This window comes from Salminus brasiliensis, chromosome 1 (genome assembly GCF_030463535.1).
Source record: "Salminus brasiliensis chromosome 1, fSalBra1.hap2, whole genome shotgun sequence".
NCBI lineage: Eukaryota > Metazoa > Chordata > Actinopteri > Characiformes > Bryconidae > Salminus > Salminus brasiliensis.
In genome coordinates, this window is record NC_132878.1 from 72,479,009 (window position 1) to 72,501,471 (window position 22,463).

General features: G+C 39.5%; 1 protein-coding gene across 4 annotated transcripts in view; it reads left to right on the forward strand.

Moving 5' to 3' along the window:
• The first annotated feature begins 1,517 nt into the window (after nt 1-1,517).
• sema5a (sema domain, seven thrombospondin repeats (type 1 and type 1-like), transmembrane domain (TM) and short cytoplasmic domain, (semaphorin) 5A) overlaps nt 1,518-22,463 on the forward strand; it is a 192,529-nt gene continuing 171,583 nt past the window's right edge. For 2 of the 4 annotated variants that reach the window (XM_072688672.1, XM_072688694.1), the window contains exon 1: nt 1,518-1,711. The gene's annotated coding sequence lies outside the window, so the exon portion shown is untranslated. Of the gene's footprint in view, nt 1,712-1,914; nt 2,047-19,361; nt 19,506-22,463 lie in introns of those variants that run through there. The other 2 variants (XM_072688679.1, XM_072688688.1) reach the window with 2 other exon arrangements.

Genomic DNA, 22,463 nt, shown 5'->3' on the forward strand with positions numbered 1-22,463 from the left:
TGCTTACAGTATTTGTCACAGTTTATGCACAGTACACTGTGATATGCACTCCCTGGCCACTTTATCAGAAACCCCTACCTTGTGGCCTCACATTTCTGGTGTAGTTGAAGTTAGAGACTGCAGCCCATCTGTTGATACACAGTTTGTGTTATCCATACTCTAACCCTTCATCAATGGTCGGTTTCTGCCCGAGGAGCCACTCATGTCTGAATATTTTTGGGTGGTGGACCCACTCTCAGTCTAGCAGTGACTCAGATGAGTGTAAAACACCCCAGTTACACCACTGTGCTAGACACACCCGTTTCAGCTCCACCCACATTACCATAAACGATACAATATGTCAGTGTCAGTGCTTTGCTGAGAATCGTTCACCACTGGTCAACAGCGGCATTGTGGTCAGAAATTGACCAATGGTGAATGAGGTAGAGGGGGACTGATAGATTGTAGATGGAGCTACTGCCTGTAACTGTATACCTATATCGTAGATGTTTCTAATAAAGAGGCCAGTAAGTGGAGGCACAAGGCACGTGTTTCTAATAAAGTGGCCAGTGAGTGGAAGCACAAAGTAGGTGTTTCTAATAAAGTGACCAGTGAGTGGAAGCACAAAGTAGGTGTTTCTAATAAAGTGGCCAGTGAGTGGAAGCACAAAGTAGGTGTTTCTAATAAAGTGGCCAGTGAGTGGAAGCACAAAGTAGGTGTTTCTAATAAAGTGGCCAGTGAGTGGGAGTGCAAGGTATGTGTTTCTAATAAAGTGGCCAGTGAGTGGGAGTGCAAGGTATGTGTTTCTAATAAAGTGGCCAGTAAGAAAACTAGGTGTTTTTAATCAAGTGGACATAGTTAAACATCAGTCCTCTGGAGGGAAATGGTCTGTTTATTGTTTACTGTTAGTTTGCTGTGGATCTTAATTGTCGTGGTAGCAGTTTTATACAACCGAGACGCTTGTTGTGTCCAGACAGAGACTGCAGGTTTATCCCTCCAGAATATCCACACAGACTCTGACATTAAATATAAGAGGCAGAAGAGTACTATGTATGTTTTCTCCCTTTCTCCTTTTCTCTCTCTTTCTTGCTCTCAATATCTGTCCCTCTCCCTTCTTTCTTGTTTATACCTCCCCCCCTACATCTCTCTATTGTTTTCTGTAACTTCTTTTCTCTCCTTCTAAGTCGTTCTTGCTCTTTCTCTCCATCCTTCTTTTCATATCAGTCGTTCTTGCTCTCTCTGCCTCTCACACTCTCTCTTTTGCTCGTTCGTGAGATCTCACTTTCTTGCTTTCCTTCTCCAGTTCTCTGTCATCCACTCTCATCCACTTTCTCTCTCTCTCTCTCTCTCTCTCTCTCTCTCTCTTTCTCTCTCTCTCTCTCTCTCTCTCTCTCTCTCTCTCTCTCTCTCTTTCTCTAGCTCATTCACACACATTCACCTCAGATCTCCACCTTCTTCCTTCTCTCTCTCTCTCTCTCTCTCTCTCTCTCTCTCTCTCTCTCTCTCTCTCTCTCACTCACTCACCCACAGTCTGAAGCTCTCCCTCCACATCTGCGTCCACATACGCTCGCTCACACACTCCTCTCGCGCTCTCAGTGGGATCACACACACTCAGTGGGATTTTACTGTCTGTCTCTCTCTCTCTCTCTCTCTCTCTCTCTCTCTCTCTCTCTCTCTCTCTCTCCTTTTTCTCCTTCTCTCCTGATGAACAGGAATACTCGCTCTCTCTCCGGTGAGTGACCCCTTTTTTCATTGCTGCTTTTGTCTCGCGCTCTGTTATTCCGGGTGGTCGCCGCGGGGTTCACGTTTCGCTTCGTTTCCAGTAAGGAAAGCTGCGCGCGAGTCTACTACCGGACTGAAGTGTGTGTGTGTGTGTGTGTGTGTGTGTGTGTGTGTGCGTGTGCATGTGAGCGGAGTGCTCAGAGAGTGCTGCCGCTTCCAAATCTACACTTTTAGGCACAGAGGTGAAAGCAGCGCGCTGCTGCTCACTGGCTCCAGTTTGTTGGGAGATGGGTCACTTTTAAAGCGCGCTCAGCTGTAATCCAGCCTGTCTGCGCGGAGCTGCAGGTACTGTGTTTATTTCTGTGTACTGTGCGCGCATGCGCGGTTCGCTCGCAGTGTACATAATGAAGACATTTGTAAAGTCTTTAAAACGCAGTTACATTTTAGGAGAGAGGCAGCAGTCCACTGGCCAGGGCAAGTTTTGGTCTGAGATTTAATCCGCCACAGGGTGGCGCTGTCACAGAGTTTATGTCCTCCTATAAGGGGGGTTGGGTTGGCAGATTGATTCAGTGAGCTTTAACAATGCTTTATAACTTTATTAAATCAGATGTTCAGTGAGTGATTGATGGTCTGTTTTTGTTATGGCTTCATAGTGCTCCATAAATATCCGCTTTTGTAAAATTGAGTAAATTGATAAAAGAGTTTTTTTCAGGCCACTGATAAACAAAACACAGCTGTTGTAGAACTATAGACACTACAGGGGGTCCGCTGAGCTGTAGAACTTGCTTACTGTATTTAGCTAGATATTGTCTCCTCTGTATAACTGTTTAGCACTCTTTAGCACTGCCTTATAATAATGTATAATATGTGCATGGTATCATCATGTAGTGAACTGCAGGAAATGTAATATTATGTATATTCTCAGATTTGATACATTTGACCTGGCTGTTAATATATTTACATTGATTAAGCAGAGCTTGAATGTCTAATTGCCAATGCCAGCAAATCAGTTCAGCTGAGCTATGAACACTGAGCTGCCTCATAAAAGTCATTGCATGTCTTTGTTTTCATTTAGCGTGCATTACCCCCTACCCAGCCTCTTTACTCTGAGAGATAGATTTCGTCATTAGCAGAGGTTTTCTTGAAAGATGGGAAATGAGAAACATTTTTACTGGTTCACTGCTAATATTTCTATATTGTTTTGAAATCATTACACCATTATTACCTGTAAAAAGGTACACACACACACATACACACACACATCAGTCTTTTGTTATTTTTAAATGGCAGTGTGGTGGGCTTTTTAGAGCATTGCAATAATATCCATGTACAGACTTGTGATTATAGGGCTTCAAACCGCTTCATAAATGTCTGATTTGGGGTTTGAAATTTACAGAGACACTTGCTGAAGTATCAGTGGTGTACCTTACCACTGGTAAAGTCAGTGATTCTATATAGATGCCAGCTCAAATTAGGAGTCAGCACTATATTAGAAGCCATTTTGCTTAAAGTGTAGTACCCTAAGAAACCGTGAGACTTCTATAGAGCTGTATAGGCACTCATTTCTATAAAGTCTGTATTTAATATCTATAGCTCAAAGTTGGGGTAGTGTTATTCTGTAGGGAACTGCAATAATTGTGTGAATGTACTATGAAATTTCTTTAGAAAGGAGTGTTATGGTACACATATTTTTAGTAGCACATTATAGCGCATATGTAGGTAAAGCATATACTCCCCCATTCCCACTGTACTGCACCCAGACTCCTAGTGCTGATAGCTGAGGGTAAATGAGAAATGTCTAATGTGAGATAATAGAGTGAGGGACATATCAGCAATGTTTCACACTCATTTCTTTTAAAAAAATGTCATGTGGTGGGTTTCTAAAATGATGTCTTCCTACTGACATAAACATTAGCTTTGAATGATGGTGCACTGGGGTGTATGCTAAAACTACATCTTTAAAAATGATGCTCCTTAAGGGTTCTTTAGTGAAGTCAGTGGTTAAACATGAAGAGTTTAATTCCAAAATGCATAAAGAGCCATTTCTGTGTTTGGTTTCGCTGCTTAGAAGTGAAGCTTACATACACTAGACATTTCAATGCTGTTTGATGATTCATTTAGCATCATTTGTCATTATCAGAGACAGATGAAAAGTGTGTTTTTATTGTGTTAAGTGAGTTTTACTAGAGTTTATGTGTGATGCCATAATGCATTGGAGTAAAACTCTTCTAATAAAACCGTGACATCTCACGTTATATGGTTCTATATAGCACCAAAAAGGCTTCAGCTATTACAATAGAACCTATTAGATTCGACGGATCTTGGCAAGTGAGATCATTTTAAATCTAGTAAATGTTATTCGATCATATTCAATTTATTTCTACCAGTCTTATTTTACTATTTGAGCAGTTTTAAGGACTTAAAATGTACTTCTTTGACTTGCCTCAATGGTGGAACAGATTTTAGTGTTATAAGACTATTTTGTAAACAGAAGAAGAACCATGGGTTTCCATGAACCCATGAAGAGCCCCCTTTTTAAGGGTGTAGCGAAATTGGCTAATCTTTTAACAGATACTAAGATAATTTAATTCATAATTTACTTCAAGTAAGTAGGAATGTTCAAGAATATTCTTATAAAATGATGATATTCATTTTTCATAATGAGAATTAACATACGCTAAGATACCGAATGTTAGTTGTCTATCTTTTTTTTGTTTACTCCAAACAAGGGCATTTATAAGGAGTTTGTCCGCATCTGCTGCAGTAACAGCCTCTACTCTTTTAAAAAGACTGTTGCATTCAGGCCCATGGAAACATCAGGTGCTGATGTTGGATGTTGATGTTCTGCCACTTCAACTCATCCCAAAGGTGAGAGCTCTATCTGTGACCATATGTAGCTGCTCCAGAAAGTCCCATTGCACTGGTCAGTACTTTTTAATGGAGACTATACAACCTGTGTGTGTGCGTGCACAACTGAACACCTGTGTTAACATTGGGTGCATCTTAAAGTAGCGGAACTCCCTCATTAAAAGGGATGTGTGGATAGATGATGTTTAGATGATTGCTCTTGCCAGCGTGTCTGTTTTTTTGCAGTGTATCACTCTTTATTAGTCTCCATACACTTTTGCGTCCCGTCACTGCAATTAAGTTTTTTGGATTCTTTCAGCATTGTAACTCGTGCAGTGTGGAAGCAGCTTTGTGTCAGCACAGCACTGTTAGCCGCTGACATATCCAATCTCATTTAACACAATAGGACTTGTCAGGTCATTAAGCATAATGGCGTCAACCTTGCGCGGCAAGAGAACATTCTCATCCGCACACGCACGCGGGGCTGGACAAATTTAATGCGTTTTAGTTTCCCCGCAGTGTGCCGGGGCAGCTGGACGAGAAATGTGAAGTGACTCTTTAAATAGGCGGCAAATGCAGTTGTTTATGGCTCTAAAAATGAACAATAACTTCACCTGTAAGACTTTTCACTCCCAGGAGGATGTGTTAAAGTTTACACCAGATTGCAGCATCTTTTATTTTATGCATGCGCACACAGACACACGCACAAACAAACATACACACAAACTCACTCTCTCTTCGGCAAGACATGCGGATATGTCAACTCACTGTAAAGTATCAGAGTTCTTTTTTCGATGTGTTTGTATAACAGATGTTTAAGTTTAGAGATCTCAGGATAAAACCTTTGATACCGATATTGAGGATATTGAGAATCTTGAGGATCACCCAGTACTTCCAATAGCTGTTAATAAGCTGTTCCTGACTGTAGCTCTTCACTGAGCATCTAACAGTAGGCTATCAAACCCAGACTACTCAAATACTCTCCTACCCCACAGGAAAAAAAACACCGCTAACATCCTTACATCACACAGTGTGAGTGTGTGCTGTTTCAGAATAGATTTGTTACAGGATCAGATTTGTTCTCTGCTGCCCTCCCGTGTCCCACCCATCTTATATCAGACTCATATCCATCCACTCCCATCCATACGTACATCCTTCAGTACCCTAACCTATCAATATCCATTCATATCCATTATACCATTCAAACCTTTTCATACCCAACTATACTCAACTACACCCATCCATGCTCATGCATACCCATCATACCATCCACACCCATATATGCCCATCTATACTCATTCATACCATCATATACCTGTTCCAAACATACCCATATGTACTTATCCATATCCTTACCCATCTGTACACAAATCCATGCATAACCATGCATACCCATCATCACCATCCACACCAATCCTTTATTATACCCATTTCTTAATCATACTAAATGTGAGTGGTTACACATGAGTAAGTTAACCGTACTGGTAAAGTTGAAGACAATATACAGCGAAAATGGTTGTGTTGGGGCAGCATTTAAAGGGTTAAATTAACCCTACTTATGCGTATATATGCATTCATTACAAAGAGAGTAAATGTAGACTGATCTTAGTACTGAATATCTGGTGTTAACTAGACTGAATATGTAATACATGACTGATTATATGTAAATGAGCTCAGTTTTGATTGCCGTCTTTGTATTCAACAAGCAGGCCATACTGAAACACTCCTTGAATCTTCAGTGTGAATGGGTGGGGCTGAACTGCTAAAGGCTATAGGCCAAAATAGGCTATTTTTGGTAGGTTAGTTTTAGTGTACAGCACAGACTGTATAGAAAGGGGAGGGAACTGTACATTTTAAGTGCTTACATACTACTTCAAACTGCTCTATTTGCAAAACAGAGTTGGAAAAAATGTTTTCCATAATGCAGACTATTTAAAAGAATTGGTCATAGTGCACTCCTCCACAGACTTCTCCATAAAGCGTAAACTGTGGACTATTGACTAAAGTGACATATGTCCAGATGGTTATATTATTTTGGGTTGTCTTTAGCAAAGTCATTCTCCAGAGTTCATTGCCTTGCAGTTGTTAAAGTCCCGGAGGACCAAAAACTGAAAAGTGCTGAATTCTGAGGCGAGCTGTTGAGTTTCCTTTAGGCAGTGTGGCTGGGTGAAGGTGCAGTAAGGTTTCTATACAGGGTGTCTGTGGATGTTCTTGGCTCACAGCGGCCTTTAGTTCATGTTCATAGACAACAGTGTGTCAAACAGTGCCAGAAACTATGCAAGCGAGACTATTAAAGATTACTGAACAGATCTTCATTGTTTGTGGTGAGTGTGTGTTGATATGGCGATGCAGTTAGCACCATAAATGTCTAACAATATGACTACAATTAAGATAAATTAGATTTTTTTTTGTATACTTCGATTTCAGGAGGTTTCTTGGTCGCCATGGTGAAGTGCTGAAGATTGGAGGTATTTGTTTGCAGCAGCACCTTTTTGTCTTTCTTCAGTTCTGATCTTAGTTATGTTCAGGATTCCATTTGGATTAAAGCAGCCATCAAACACATCCAGGACTCCAGTCTCTCTCAGTGTTGACAGATGTGCACATCTGACTGCCACTTCAAAGAGACTGTTTTGTCACAGACACACTCAAACACAAGACGTCCCCGAGACGAAAGATCATTTAAAATAAATACCTTCTCCTCTGATAAGAGATAGAGGCTTTTTTGTTCTTGCACTTCACTTCCATCACTTGTTTTGCTATGGATACGGCACTGTACATTGATGTGCTTCCACTCACTGGCCACTTTGTTAGAAACACTTATCTTGTACTTCCACTCAGTGGCCACTTTATTAGAAACACCTACCTTGTGCTTCCACTCAGTGGCCACTTTATTAGAAACACCTACCTTGTGCTTCCACTCACTGGCCACTTTATTAGAAACACCTACCTTGTGCTTCCATTCCTTGAAAACTTTATTAGAAACACCTGCCTTGTGCTTCCACTCACTGGTCACTTTATTAGAAACAACTATCTTGTACTTTCACTCACTGGCCACTTTATAAGAAATTATTAGAGAGTGTAGCCTGTCTGTAGATGCACAGTTTGTGTTTGTTCCTCTTCATTGGTCAGCTTGTTGACCACAGGGTAGCTGTTGTCTAGCTGTGGTTGGGGTGGTAGATCATTCTTAGCACAGCAATGACACTAACCTGGTAGTGTGTGGTGCCGGTGGTTTCTAGGGTTTTTACACACGTCAGTTGGTCCACCACCAAATAATGTCCAGCCAAAAGCGGCTCTGTGGTCAGGGAATGACCACTAATGATGATCAAGAAGATTCCTAAGACATACTGCATCAACAGATGAGCTTACCCACCAGGAAGGTGGGGCTACAAGAGAGGGATATCTGATAAAGTGATCAGTGAGTGTACATGCATGTAGGTGCATTTCTGCAACACTAATCGAGTGACTTTCACCAGTTTGAAAATGTCTCCATATACATGCTAAGAATGTGGAAGCTGTGGTACAGAGTGGAGAACATGAAGAGCTTCAGTACATAAAGCCTGAGTCTCTTATCTTGAAGCAAGTCCTCGCTCAGCTGCAGCCCAATACAACACACCAACCTTCAGGCTGCCATCAAACACAATGCTAACCTTCAGTCCCTGTTAATCATACAGCAGCTCAGTGCTTTCAGTGTGTGCGCCCCTGGGTCACGTTCATTTGCGCGGAGGACGTTGCCATGACTGGGTCTAGACCCTCTGTGAGAAATGTGAAGTGTCCATCAGACACAATAGGTTTGCTAGGGAGAAAGAATTTGCAAAGCGAAGCTTTATTGTCACTGATGCTGCTCGCAAAGGTTCAACAATGTTGCCATAGCTACTGAAGAAGATTAGATAAGTACACGTGGAGAAAAATGATAGTCAAGACAATATGTGTGTGTGTGTGTGTGTGTGTGTGTCTGTCTGTCTGTGTATCCTGACTAAAGTAATGTCTCACAGGAAATTAGGGCTGCCTATATGATCTACAAAAGGGAAAGTGCTGTTTCTGAAAAGCTGTGTGTGTGTTTTTTTTAAATGGTTAGGTAGATAGATATGATTGGGGTTAAATATTAATTCATGTTGACAGATCATTGCTGAAGATGAGCACTTTAACAATGACTTACAGGGAAGATAAAGTAAGAACAGAAACCAGTAACATCAGAACTTTAACAGACGATATACATATGGGCCCACTTTTTATTTGTGTTAAAAATGCATATTAATGATTCTTAAGGTGTTAAGCTTTAATTAATAACCATTAATAAACCAATAATAAAACATTCTTGTCTCTTTATATGTGTAGTCCTATTTTAAAGTGGTACCAGTATCTGTATTGACATATCTATAAATATACTTGTAAAAATCTGTGACAATAGACAATAAATGTAATGCACCCCTGACAGTGGCTTTGAACTTATGATTACATTTATTCACTTATTTGTAACCTAAATTCTGATGTTTCCTGCACTTGCTTTTCTGATAAGTTGATGTTTATCATACTGAATTAATGATACTGCACTATTTACTGTGGGAATCATTTAGATTTACGTGATAACTGAAGTCATAGTATCAACAACTGTCAGAGTAAAGCAAATGAACCGGTCCAAATTCCCAAACAGAGAGGAGTGTTTGCTTCACTAATAGCTGAGATATTTAGATGTCCTTAAAATGCACCTTACTGGACAAGTACTGAACATATTTATATATGTTTATATATTTATATATGTTTTTATGTGGAATTTACATGGGAATTCCACAGAGATCAATGGTTGAGATGTGAACAGTCATTGATAAGAAAACCCACACTGGGTTTGAAATGAAATAGTCCATTATAGAGAAACTTACCAACTCAGGTGTCTTCACAGTGGTGGTGATAGAAACCAGGCTTCACCATTACTACAGCACAAACATAGTCATTTTATCTCCCATCCAAAACCACCAGCGAACCTTCACGTGTTGTGAGCAATGGGTGCTACTTAAAGTTGCTAAATGTATTTATTAGAAGTGGTGTCTACAAACATTTGTCCACATAGTGAATTGCAAGATTACACATTATAGTCTGTATGTATGTGTGTGTATGTGTATCATGTGCCAGATAAAATTAGCAGCATCTCTTCAGCTCATCAGTTTTCTGTGCTGATTTGTTTACTGTAGCCCCAAAGCCACACATCTCTGTTTCCCTCAGCATCGGAATACTTCAAAACGCAATCCACAACTCGCTCAGCGCACGTGTGTGTGTGTGCGTTTGTATGAATACTGTTAACAAATCCCTCGGGCCTGTGTGTGTGTGTGTGTCCACAGCCGTCTTATCATAGAGTGTGGACTGATAGGGAGTTAAATAAAGACTGACTTCTCTTCTTCACTAATAAAGGTCTGCTGCTGTTCTTTACTGCTGATTTAATGGGCATCCCTGTTTATGCTGAAACCACGAGAGAGAGAGAGAGAGAGAGAGAGAGAGAGAGAGAGAGCAAAGAGGAGAATGACGGAGAGATATAAACTAGAAAAGAGACAGAAAGAAAATGAGAATGAGAGAAAGAAGGAAAAAAAAAAGGACTCAGAGAGAAATAGAGAGAGAGGGAGAGATGGTGATAAAAAGGGAGAACGAGAAGATAGACAGAGAAGAGAGAGAGAGAAAAAGAAAATGAGAGAGAGAAGGGAAAAGGGAAAGCGAATGAACCGAGAGAGAGAGACAAGGACAGAGTAATGAAAAAGAACGAGGGAGGAGAGACCGTGTGTTCCTCCTCTCTCTGTACAGTGATGATCCTGCTCTACTGAAGGTTGTGTTTGGAGAGTGAGTGATGAATAGTCTCTCTCTCTCTCTCTCTCTCTCTCTCTCTCTTCTTTCCCTCTGCTGTTTTTCTTTCTTTGGCCTCAGAGTGTGTTGTAAAATCATCATGTCTAGTGCAGATCTGATCCTGCTGGGGTTTATGTGTGAATCCCAGCTGAGCAGTGTGTGTGTGTGTGTGTGTTAGAGTGAGAGAGAAATAGAGTGTGAGTAAAAAGTGTCCAGTCCTCTGAAGAAAGCTGACTCTCTCTGGTGCCTGTGTCCGAGCTGCAGAATATAACCGTCGTCTCTTAATTATAGTCACAGTACAGGCCTATGCAGATAACACTGAAGGCCGATATGGAAATCAGTTTATACTATTTGAACCAGGGTGTACTGGAACTGACTGCCCTGCATAATAACTAGCTTGTGCTGGACTACATGAACACCTTCATTCATCAGGACATCTGCAGAAACTCAACTCAGAGCTGTGAGTGATTGGTATGCTCAGCGTAAAGCTGTCAAACTATTGAATCAGTAAGTACTGTTACCACTGTTTACTGTTTTTTTTTAATGGTACTGCATTATATTAGCAAAATCAGGGGTAATCATTTAATTGTGACAGCTCCAAATCACTGCACTGTAAAAAATAAAGTCTGAATATCTCATTTTTTGTTCTTTTTTATGTTTTATGTTTTTTTGTGTTTTAATTTTTTGATGTTTTATGTCTTTTATTTTTTAATTTAACTTACATATCTTTCTCTGTTGGTAGAGCAAGTATTATTGCTAAAAAGAAGTAATCCGCTAATGGAATAAAACACTATCAGTGGAGAAAATCACTTAAAAAGTCAAACAATGTCTAGAAATATGTTGAATTACTGTAGAATATTCTCATAACAATCTAAAAATGAGAAATATTAAATATTTAATTTAATTTTGTGCATTGCATTGTGGTATGATCACAATTAACCTTAATTTCTCTACAAAACAGTGTGATAAACAGTAGATCATAGTGATCTTACTGATAGCGACAGCTTTACGCTGAGCACCCTGATCAGTCAGCGCTCCAGATAAGTTCCTGCGGGTGTTTTAAAGCACCAAGGTGTTCATTTAGTTAAACAAAAGTAAGTAATTATGTAGGCCAGTCTTTACACTCTGTACAGTGGTTCACAGATGCCTTTTTTATTGTCTTGCAAATATGAAGCAATATAATCATAATGCTAATAGGCCTGGCGCAGTACATAATCAATGAGGTTGCTGTTAGATTAATATAAAGGGACTGAAGCTGTCCGTGCTTAAGTTTCCGATCTGATCACTCACTTGCAAAGAAGTGGCAACTGACACCCGCAAACTGCTGACTTGCCGGTGTATTTATTTCCTTAAAAGTATATTAGCATAGGTTGAATTTAGCCTCATAAATAAAAAATCTGAGCAGCGTAGTATCCATAACTGGTGAATCATCTTCATAGTAACAGATTAAATATAAAGAGCAGTAAAAGCATCTATGAAAGTGTGGCACGATTACAGTTATGTTCTTAGCGTAGGCGTAAACAGAGTTAGTCAGTACTATGATATGGATATCATGTCTAATTAAGCATGCTTATGTTTCAGGATTGCTCAAACAGGATTACTTGACAACCATTTTCACCATTTGTGTCAGATACAGATGGAATCTGGCTTCAACCTTTAACCCATCCATGCAGTGAACACATACACACCAGTGAAACACACACAGTGACTGTGAGCCCACATGCCCGGAGCAGTGGACAGCCATTGCTGCCGCACCCGGGGAGCAGAGAGGGTGTAGGGCCTTGCTCAAGGTTGGGTATCGAACCCACAAACTTGGCATCAATAGCCTGGAGCTCTAACCACTGAGCCACCACTGCCCCTCTGTGTCTATTCCCAACAGGCACCACATGTCAATTTCACGTCAGAAAGACATTTTAGTTGAAAATTAAAACTGGCTTGACATTAAATCCAGCATTGTACAGATGTTGAATTTTGGTTGGAAATCAATTCACTAACTGTCAAAAACCAACACTGGTTTGAAATCCAGCTTATACATTAAACAGATATGTACTTATGTCAAACAACATTAGAATTCCTCTGAACCTAATTTTTCTGAATGAACCTAAACCCACAGAATGTGCTCCTATATATATATATATATTTCTTGAAAATGAACCATTTCACACCAATGCCAACCTAAATGAGTGTTTGCTTCTCAACCATTGAACTGTACAGCACTTCTGAAAAGTCTATGGAATTCCCTTTTGAAGCTGCAGCTGTTATCAGTAGGATCTTCTGTTTGGTCTAGAAAGAGATGGTTCTTTTGTGGTGCAGAGCCTTCTGGAGCCTCAGTGTGGGCTTCAGTCTACAGTTGAGGACAAACAAACCTGTAAAAAAACCTTAATATGTAATATTAATGCATTGAATTACAGTTGAGGTTGGGCTACAATGGCTTTAGCAAAAATAAAGCTCATATGATATTATCTAAAGAGTAAATCGCTTTAAAGACATGCCAATCTGAAGGTAAAACACCTAACTCAGTCTAGTAAGAAAATGGGCGATATAATCTGGAGCAGTGTTTATGCTGAGCTAACGTTAGTGTTAAATTCTGTTTACCCTAACTGGGCAACTCAACCGAGCGGTCACATACACTTTTTAGAGTAACATAGAGACATATTTTATTGTCACCTTTCTGCCTTCAACAAAAATTTGATTGTTAAGGAGTTTAGAAAAGGTCAGTCAATCTTTTTTGTTTATTACATCAGCTTTCTGTGTAGCTTGAAGTAATTGTCTGAAGAGATGTCATGCCAATACACTTCAGTTTTTTCTTAGCTTTCATATAATCATATCCTTTTAAGGCATTTCCAGCTAGCGTATAGAATCAGTATTACACACTCTATTTTCATGAGAGAAATTACAAGATGAGTTTAGCCTTTAACAATAGCAATTTGATTGTGAAAAAATGTCTACTATGTTGTTACAAAAGGTTAATAAAATGATTGGACTTTTTTTTTTCAAATCTTTTCATTCTTCTTTTTTTTTTTTCTTTTCTCTCATCCTCTCGCCACTCCTCTCCCTCCTCTCCTGTCCACCTTAGATATTGTGAACTCTATCTGGTACTGAGGAATGATTTATTTACTGTATTTTATTACCTTCCAAGAATTATAATTCATGCTCCTTTATTCTGATGTTAAATGCCATCGAGATTTGCACCCCTGCCTGTTGTCTGCGGTGTAAAATGTCAGTGACTCAGAAGGTGATTCATAACCGTTACTGCGTTCCCCCTGCAGGACCAGCGCCCGAGTCGTTTCTTCCTTTGTGGCGGAGACGGGCCGTTAAACTGTGCATCTCACTGCTCTGACAACAATTTGATATTTGGGTGGCGGGTGCGCTTCCAGTCTGTCCGGATTTGCGATAGCATCCGGTTCTGCGGCGTTGTGGCTGACAGGTGAAGCGTGCACGAGGCCGGCGGAGGCAGAGCAGGCTGACAGTGATGTGACAGCAGAAGAGAGAAAAACTCGTTTTTTCCCATCTTTACTCTCCTCCTTTCCTATATAACAGAGTATCACTGAGAGAGCGTGAGATTAGGCTGTGGAAATGTTCTGTGAGAGGCTTTCTTAAAGGGCCCATATGCTTTATGCTTTATTCATTTTTACAACTTCAGTCCCTTACACTTAAACAGACTGTTTTGATTACTGCGCCTTTAAGACAGATATACAGTGGTATGGTCCTGGCTGCTCTGTATTGTGCCTCATTCAAAAAGATCAGATCAATCAGAGTGGAAACATTCCTTCAAACATCATCATGAAGTCAAAAGCAGGCTGTTTTTGCTGCTGGACTGTATGGAATAAAGCGTCAATGTACACTTTGAAACTTTACCAGTGTTAACATGCTACATTCAACCTTTAATTACCCGAAAATGAGAAAACATTCACTGTCAATGATATGGACCCTTTGGGGTAGAATAAGGTACCTGCAGCATTCTTCTGCTAGCTCTAAACTGAAGCAGCCATTAGGCCATTAGACTGTTAGGGAGGCTCTGTGAATTTCCCCACCCTGTCTGAGAACAGTGTAGATTTGGTGGAGACACAACTAATCGATAGAAAACCTTCTACAGTCTTTCTGCTTAAAACACAGGGGCAGAGAGCTCAGCACCAAGCGATCAGACATCACATTTCTGTCTGATGCGCTTAAAACGTGTTGATGGACTGCTCAGAATTGGATGATTGCTCGTCCAGGCTATGCGTAGGAGATCGATGGTGGGTTCTGCTCTCACTAGCGGTGGGGGCCATTTATATTTAAAGGCTTAAAATTATTTTCCAAGAACACGATTTAGCACAACGATCCAAGGCCCTCAGACAGAACGGCGCGTGTTTTGAAGGGGGAGCAGTGGGGGGAAGACTCGGAAGTCAGCTTGGACAGGAAGTGGTGATCTTCACCCTCGCACTGATCACATCCTGCCTGCAGAGAAGAAGCCACGGGAGCAAATAAATCAGGGAATATTTTTAGTTTTCTGTGTTTGTTTCTCATGCCCTGCTGAGTTCTGGATGGCCATGTTGCCTGTTTAAAGTCTGCAGGCTTTGGGCTGTGAATGTGCAGTTTAGTAGATGATAGTTTGACTATGAGTATTAAAGAGGAATCACACAAGGACCTTATTTTAAGACTGTCTTCTTAGTTAAACAGTTAATATAGAAAAAATCTGAGTATGTTGTTTGTCTGTGGTGGTGTGGAATATCACTAAGCTGTTTAGTTTCAGTTCCAAGTGGGTGGGTGGAGTGATTTTGAGGTTTAATGATCACTTTTGTTCATCTAAACCAATTATTTATGACCTTATGCGAGACCATCTGTACCCATCTGTACTGAATATGGATCAGAAAATATGATGTGATGTTGTTACAGCCACCCCCCCCCGTCTATCTAGCCTACAGCAGTTTAGCCTTGCTGATACAGTCTACAACAGTTTAACCTATTCAGATCTACAACACTTTACCTAACCTATTCAGTCTACAGCAGTTTCCCTACCCTATTCAGTCTACAGCTGTTTACCTAACCTATTCAGTCTACAATACTTTACCTAACCTATTCAGTCTACAGCAGTTTCCCTACCCTATTCAGTCTACAGCAATTTGCCTTACCTATTAATTCTACAGCAGTTTACCTCACCTATTCAGTCTACAGCAGTTTATCTCACCTATTCAGTCTACAGCAGTTTATCTCACCTATTCATTCTATAGTAGTTTACCTCACTTATTCGGTCTATATCTGTTTACCTAACCTATTCAATCTACAGCAGTTTACCTCACCTATTCAGTCTACAGCTGTTTGCCTAACCTGTTCAGTCTACAGCTGTTTGCCTTACCTATTCAGTCTACAGCGGTTTACTTCACCTATTCAGTCTACAGCTGTTTGCCTAACCTATTCAGTCTACAGCTGTTTGCCTTACCTATTCAGTCTACAGCAGTTTACTTCACCTATTCAGTCTACAGCTGTTTGCCTAACCTATTCAGTCTACAGCGGTTTCCCTACCCTATTCAGTCTACAATAGTTTACATAACATATTTAGTCTACAGCAGTATGGCCACAACAATCAGTCAACAAGCAGTTTAGTCTCACCTATTCATCCTACATCCTACATGTTGCAGTTTTTATTTTTTTATTTAAGTAATAGACGTGGAGGTCACATTTATATATACCTCCTATTCTCTTTAACAGAGAACACTTGGTTCTAGGTTATCAGTGAAGTCATCAAACTGTGCTGTACACTGTTCTCCAAGGACTGGACTTGGTGACCCTGGTCTATAAAAACCCAGAAGCACATAATTTTTTAGAATGTATATAATATGCCCAGATTTAACTTTACCTTCATTTTTACTTTTGGTGATTGTGTGTCCAGGCTGAGCATATTGGCAGCCTGACCTTGTTGGTGACGGAAGCCCTTTGTATTTCGCAGTTGTGCTGTTCTTGGTTAAATAGTGTATGAGGGCGTAGGGGGTGGCGGGGCAGCTCAGCCGACAGATTTCCTGTGGACCTGAGGCACATTTTCCTTTGCCGTACTAGAAGTGGGTTTGTGGCAGTCTGGCTGAGGTGGTTAAAAATAGTCTGCGGCACAGCAATGCAACAACGGTCACTCTGTTTCCCTGCTGGTCTTTCTTTTACTGGTGTTTTGGAGGCACGGCTGGACTCTCTGTATGGATCCAACATTGAAGGAGCAGAACGGAAAAAGCTCCACAGAGACATACCTGAGTCAAATCCAATCAAATCCAATCATGTTTATTGTCAGTTCACATTAACACAAGTGCAAAGGTGAGTGACAAAGGCGCATAGCCCCTCACGGTAGTAAAAAGACAAATATATAATAAATAAATATATACACATTAACTTACACTATACACACATTATTGCACTGTGTAAGATGTACAGGTTTAATAATAACCTGTGAAATATGATGTTCATATTACTGTTTTCATATAGACATAAAATGTGAATTCAAATGAAGTGTGAGTGGGAAGAAGTGTTTTTGGACTGTTGCATTTCGCTATTCTCCTACTAAATGAAAAAATACACTTGTTTAAATAAAACTGTTGTTGAAATTAAATTTAAATTAAGTGGTTCTTGGAAGAAATAACATTTTATCAGGTGTACAACATCTACATAATCTGGAATGTTCCTCATAGTCCTTCAAAAAGTTACAGTTGTTACACTTTTTCAAATACACCAAACACCAAATGTTCTCAAGCTGTTTTTTTTTTACAATAATATTGATAATATTTCCTTTGCCAGTATAAAATAACATGTTTTGAATCTCAGGTCATGCTGCCTGCCATCAGCAGCCAGAGCCTGAAAGAACACAGTTGGTCTTGCTCTTTCCTGGTGGGTTGATGGCTCCCTCTCCACACATCGCTTTAGTGTGATGCTGGCTAACACGGGCCTCTGTTGGCCGGTACCTGGCACTTTCCTACAAGCATGTTGGTTGCCCGTGGACGTTGCATCGGTGGCAGTTAGAAAAGAGGTGATGGCCGGTGTGTGTCTGGGCAAACAAGAACCGATTTTATTCAGCTTACATGAGTACTAACATCAATAGGCAACATAAAGCCTGCATACAGAAATGTATAAATAAAACCAGGTAAACAAGAATGACCATATTTCCATGACAGCTAATACGTTTTATGTAAATAATAAAACACAATCAATTATTTGTCATTATTATTTGTCATTATTATATATATATGTATTTTTGGGAGTAACAACATCACATATGTTCTGCTACATATTCAAAGTCAAAAAGTCAATAACTGGTTAAGATGAACAAAAGTGATCATTAAACCTCAAAAACAGTTACCTGGAACTGGAACTGAACAGCTTAGTGATATTACACACTACCACAGACAAGTATATCGTGTATATATTCTGTTTATATGTTGTACATTTTGGAATATAACAATATTATATGTATGTCCTGTAGTGCTGCATTTCTTTTTTTTTACTGTGGGGTCACTCTGTAAATGCCTATATGTAAATAGAAATGTGTGCATCTGTGTATTCCACAGTTTAATTTATACATTATATATACTACAACGTTTTTTTTATTGCCATTTAAGCAGTTCAAGTCCAGTTAATTACCTGTAATGCCCAGTGACATCCAAGGGTAAGCAGTAAACTGCCTACAAACCTTTTGTCTGTATAAAAGCAGTGTTGGAACAGACTGCACTCCCTACTACTGTATTTACACATTTGCTACACCATCAAAAGACACTTGGAAACTGGAGAAACCTGAGAGAAAAAAAGGTGGCATCTAGAATTGTATAAATTGGGAAATGAAGTAAAATAACATTGTTTAATGTAGTACAACGTACCCCAGACATGACCACTGGGGAGAGAAAAAATAGATGCAAGTATAAGAGGTGATGGAAATATATTCAGATTAAAGCTGATTTGAATAAATTGCAGTTTGTTGTATGTGTAAAGGCGATATGGTATGATCAGAGTTGATTTCTTTAATGAAATAAGGCTCCTCGGTTGGTCTTTCCTGTGGGGAATCGCTCTAATGGTTTCCCTACGGTGGTCATGAAAGCTAAATATTATTGGCTGTTAAGTGGGAGAGAAACGACGTTGCCCTTGAGCAATTAGTCTGGGCTGTGTGAGGGAGCCACGTGTTTTCTGACATTCGCAGCGTCCCGCGAGACAGAGGATGAAACCTCACATTGTCCCTGCTGGTGTCTACCTCCGCTGCCTGATGGATGACCTTTTGATAGCCAGTTTTAATTCATTTACTCTCTTCTTGCATTACATCAGTTATGATCTCAACCTTTCACTACCAAAACTCTTCAAAATAAAGGTGTTCACTGGAGCGATGCTGTAGCAGTGCCACTTTTGGGTCCAAAACGAACCGTTCAATGTGTGGCAGAACTTGAAAATCCATGAAAAGTAAATCCATTAGCGGATCACGTTATTACCAGAGAAAAGTAGATTAAATGGCAGAGATTAGATACAGTCTTTTGCAAAGGTTTGAGCACCCTGGTCATTTGACATTTTTTTTACTAAAATGAAATGTACCAATATGAAGAACATTTTTTTTAAAGTTTAAAGAAACACATATTGTAAAGGTTCTTAAATACCATGTTTTTTTTCAGAGTCAGGCATTTAAGGACAGAATCATTTAAGAGCTTTAGCTTTACTTGCGGTACTTCAGATATTTGAGTTGCAAATAATGAGCAGTGAAGCTAACCAGGTCTTTGTTGTGTAGGTGTAGGTGTTATTTTTTCATTTATTTATTTATTTACTTTAGGCTGTTTAATTATCACATATTCTGCTCTTTGCTGTGTTATATTGTAATTACAGTTGTGTTCCTCATGCGCGATTCATTAAAGCTCCAAAATGGAAACCAGCGCAAACCAAGAGAGCGGCTCGTTTTTTTAAATGAACTGCAGACCGAGCGCTTTTTGAACAATTGCTTTCTTGTACGCTCATTAACCACGCAGCCTAACCCTGTCCATATGGTCTGCTTTCAGGAACGGGTAGAACCTGTTAATAAGTGTGAGGAAATGGCGACTAAAGAGGGAGGTCTGCTTGCTTTGGAAGGAATCAAAGGAGTCATCTGTTGAAAATTCACTGTTACTCAGTCCCCTCATCCTAAATTCAGTTGATCAGCCAAGGCATGTTTGGTCTCTGAAGTTTGCTTTTTTAGTTTTATGCTGGAGCTACAAAGCAAATTTAGTTAATTAGTAATAGATGCTGCTATAATCACTGTCATACCAGTTCTCTGTTACTTAGTTTTTAAGAAAGTACAGTACAAAGATACATCTATACTACAAGCTTCGTTGTACAAGTTGCACAAAAGTAAATTGAATGTTAAACTTTACAACTAGTAAAGTTATATGTTATATAACTTTATAAGTTATATAAACACTAGTTACTCCAATTGTAGCTAAGCTCATTTGACAAAGCTCGCTGGTTTCTTCAGTATTATTAGCTCATATGTAGCAAAATTCATATTTCAACCCGCTAGCTACCTCGTAATTCATTGGTTTCAGAGATGTTCGGATGGAAAATGAACACAGAACAAAATATATGAGGTTTGGAACATGTGTATGTACCCCTGGGGTGACAGCAGCAATTTTTAAAAAACCCCATTCATTTCAGCCACATAGAGATCAGTCTTGTCTGAAAGAATGACAGCTAACTTCAGTGGTCTATGGTAGCCTAGCTCACTTTTTTGGAGATGCAAAATTAGTTTCTTGTCATTTTCATGTGATGTTCACGTGTATAGATACATACATAAACCCACGTTTGTGTTTTTATATAATCATCTTCCAACCTTTCTTTATTCCTTAGAATTAAACAGGCAGTTTCGTGTTCCTGTGTTATTAATGCCAAGCTCAAACTACATAATTTTGTCTTACAATGTTCACTCAATTAAGCGCTCATGATGTCATAAATTTTTCTTAATCGAGATACTGACAACACTACATGTTTGGCGCTGACCAGCCTTGCGTGAATTTGTAGATCCTTGGGGAGGAGGGTCAAGAAACTGTAAGTCATGGCCACAGAGGTGCCATGTGTGATGCTGGAGGTTTTGTGAAAATCCTTCATAGAGAACCTTAGAGAGAACCATACCATTAACATTACATAAATGTAGCTACTGTAGCTACCAGGTTCACTATATGTAAACAGGGTCTCCTGGAGGTCTCTTGTGGGAAAAATGATTGAAAAACTTGGTCATGGTACTCCCTCGATGAAGGGTCAGAAAGGCTGTTGCCACAGCTAAACAAACCTTTTCTCTGGCTTTGTTGTTTCACCTGACAGCTGCAGCAGCATCCCTTTCTCTCTTCAGCATATGTCCATGTGTGTGCCGGAGCGTGCTCTATCCTCCAGTTGGGCGACGTCAGGGAACATGTCCTAAGATATGTCAAACTACGCGGAAAAATACAAACAATTCTGATATGGTAGACTTTTTGTTGGGGTGTTGTGCCGCGCTCCAGACATGAAATTGTAGTTCTTTGATTATGTCACACTGCGCGGCCTGTTCGTTGGTTCATGACGCTCACATTCTACACTCGCAATTTGTCAGCTCTGTCAAAATCAAGTTTAAATTGGCCTGAATTTGTGTAGTCTGGTCCTGGCATAGGACTGATGTAAATTCACTCTTTTAGTTTCATTGAAACAAATGAGGAGACCATGTAAATTTTCATTCCATTCACATCTGTGTCTGGAGGTAGAAGAGGAGAAATTTTATTAAGATTTTAATTGGATGAAAAAAGTTGTCTTTTTGTGTACAGACTCCTTTTACATATAGCAAAACCAGACAAAACAAACAGAAAACAGTCAGGAGTGCAGATTAGAACCTCTCTACACAGTCTCTAAAGGTGAATGCAGTTTGTCTCATAATGCAGTCTTATGCAAAAGTTTTAGTCCCTCCTGGTTAAACTGCATTTACATCAACACACGCTATAAAGGAGGCAAACTTAAAAATGAAAGGTCTATTGTGCAAATTTTAGAGCACTGGGTCTATTTATTTGGTACATGTTTCTTAATGGGAAAATTAAATTTAATAAATTTAATGAAGTAAGTAAATTAACAGTAATCATGTATTAAAGCATGCAGCAGTGAGGATGTGACACGTGTACACTTATTAACACTTTGTGTTTGTGTTACTGTGTCTTTAAAGCCTTATTCAGCATTGTTCAAAGAGAAGTCTAAGCTGAAACACGCCTTATAACTAAAGCATGGACGGGAGAAACTAAATTGCTATAGGCTTAATAAACTGATACACTGTATATGTGAATTTCTAGGATTTTGTGACATCACATATTCAGTGAATTCAAAACTGGCTGTTTTTGTGGGTTTAGACTTTAGTAGGTTTCTTTAAAGCACCTTAAAATGTTCTCTGTATTGCCCTTTTTTCACTATTTGACATAACGTGAATCTGTGAAACTGGCAGTCAACTTCATTTGAAATAGATTTTTACATTGACTTCCATTAAAAGTTAGAATTTTTGAAGATACAAGGTTTTTCATTTATCTAACAAAGTTGTGTTTTTATATGATCATCTTCCAACCTCTCTTTATTCATTAGAATTAAATAGGTTGTTTTGTGTTCCTGTGGCTTCACAATGTTCACTCAATTAGACACTCATGATGTCATAAATCTGTACCATGTCTTGATTGGAATAGATTCTTTTTACACTGACTTCCATTGAAAGTTAGAGGTTTTGGAGATACAAGGTTTTTTCCTTGACAGTGATGATATATTTTTAAACCTCCAGTGATGATGCAGATGTTTAGTACAGTAAACACCACTATCCTGCACATAGGAAAGTCTCCTGTCACTGCCCTTGTCTGTCATAGTAACATGCTCTAGATACGAATGTTACGCAGATGTGCAGAATGGGTTCATGTTAAATCACCACCTCAAACAGCAGGTTGTTAAACTCCATCTTTCACTGAATTTAATAGCAGCTGTTTAGTCTAAATGCTTGCAGCCAACTCATTTTAGGCCAGACAAATGCTTGGGTATTGAGATACAGTGCCAGAAATCTCATTTACAAGTCTATTAGAGGGTACTGAACAACTCCATTCGATTTGAGACGAGTGTGTGATTATTTAGGTAAGCAG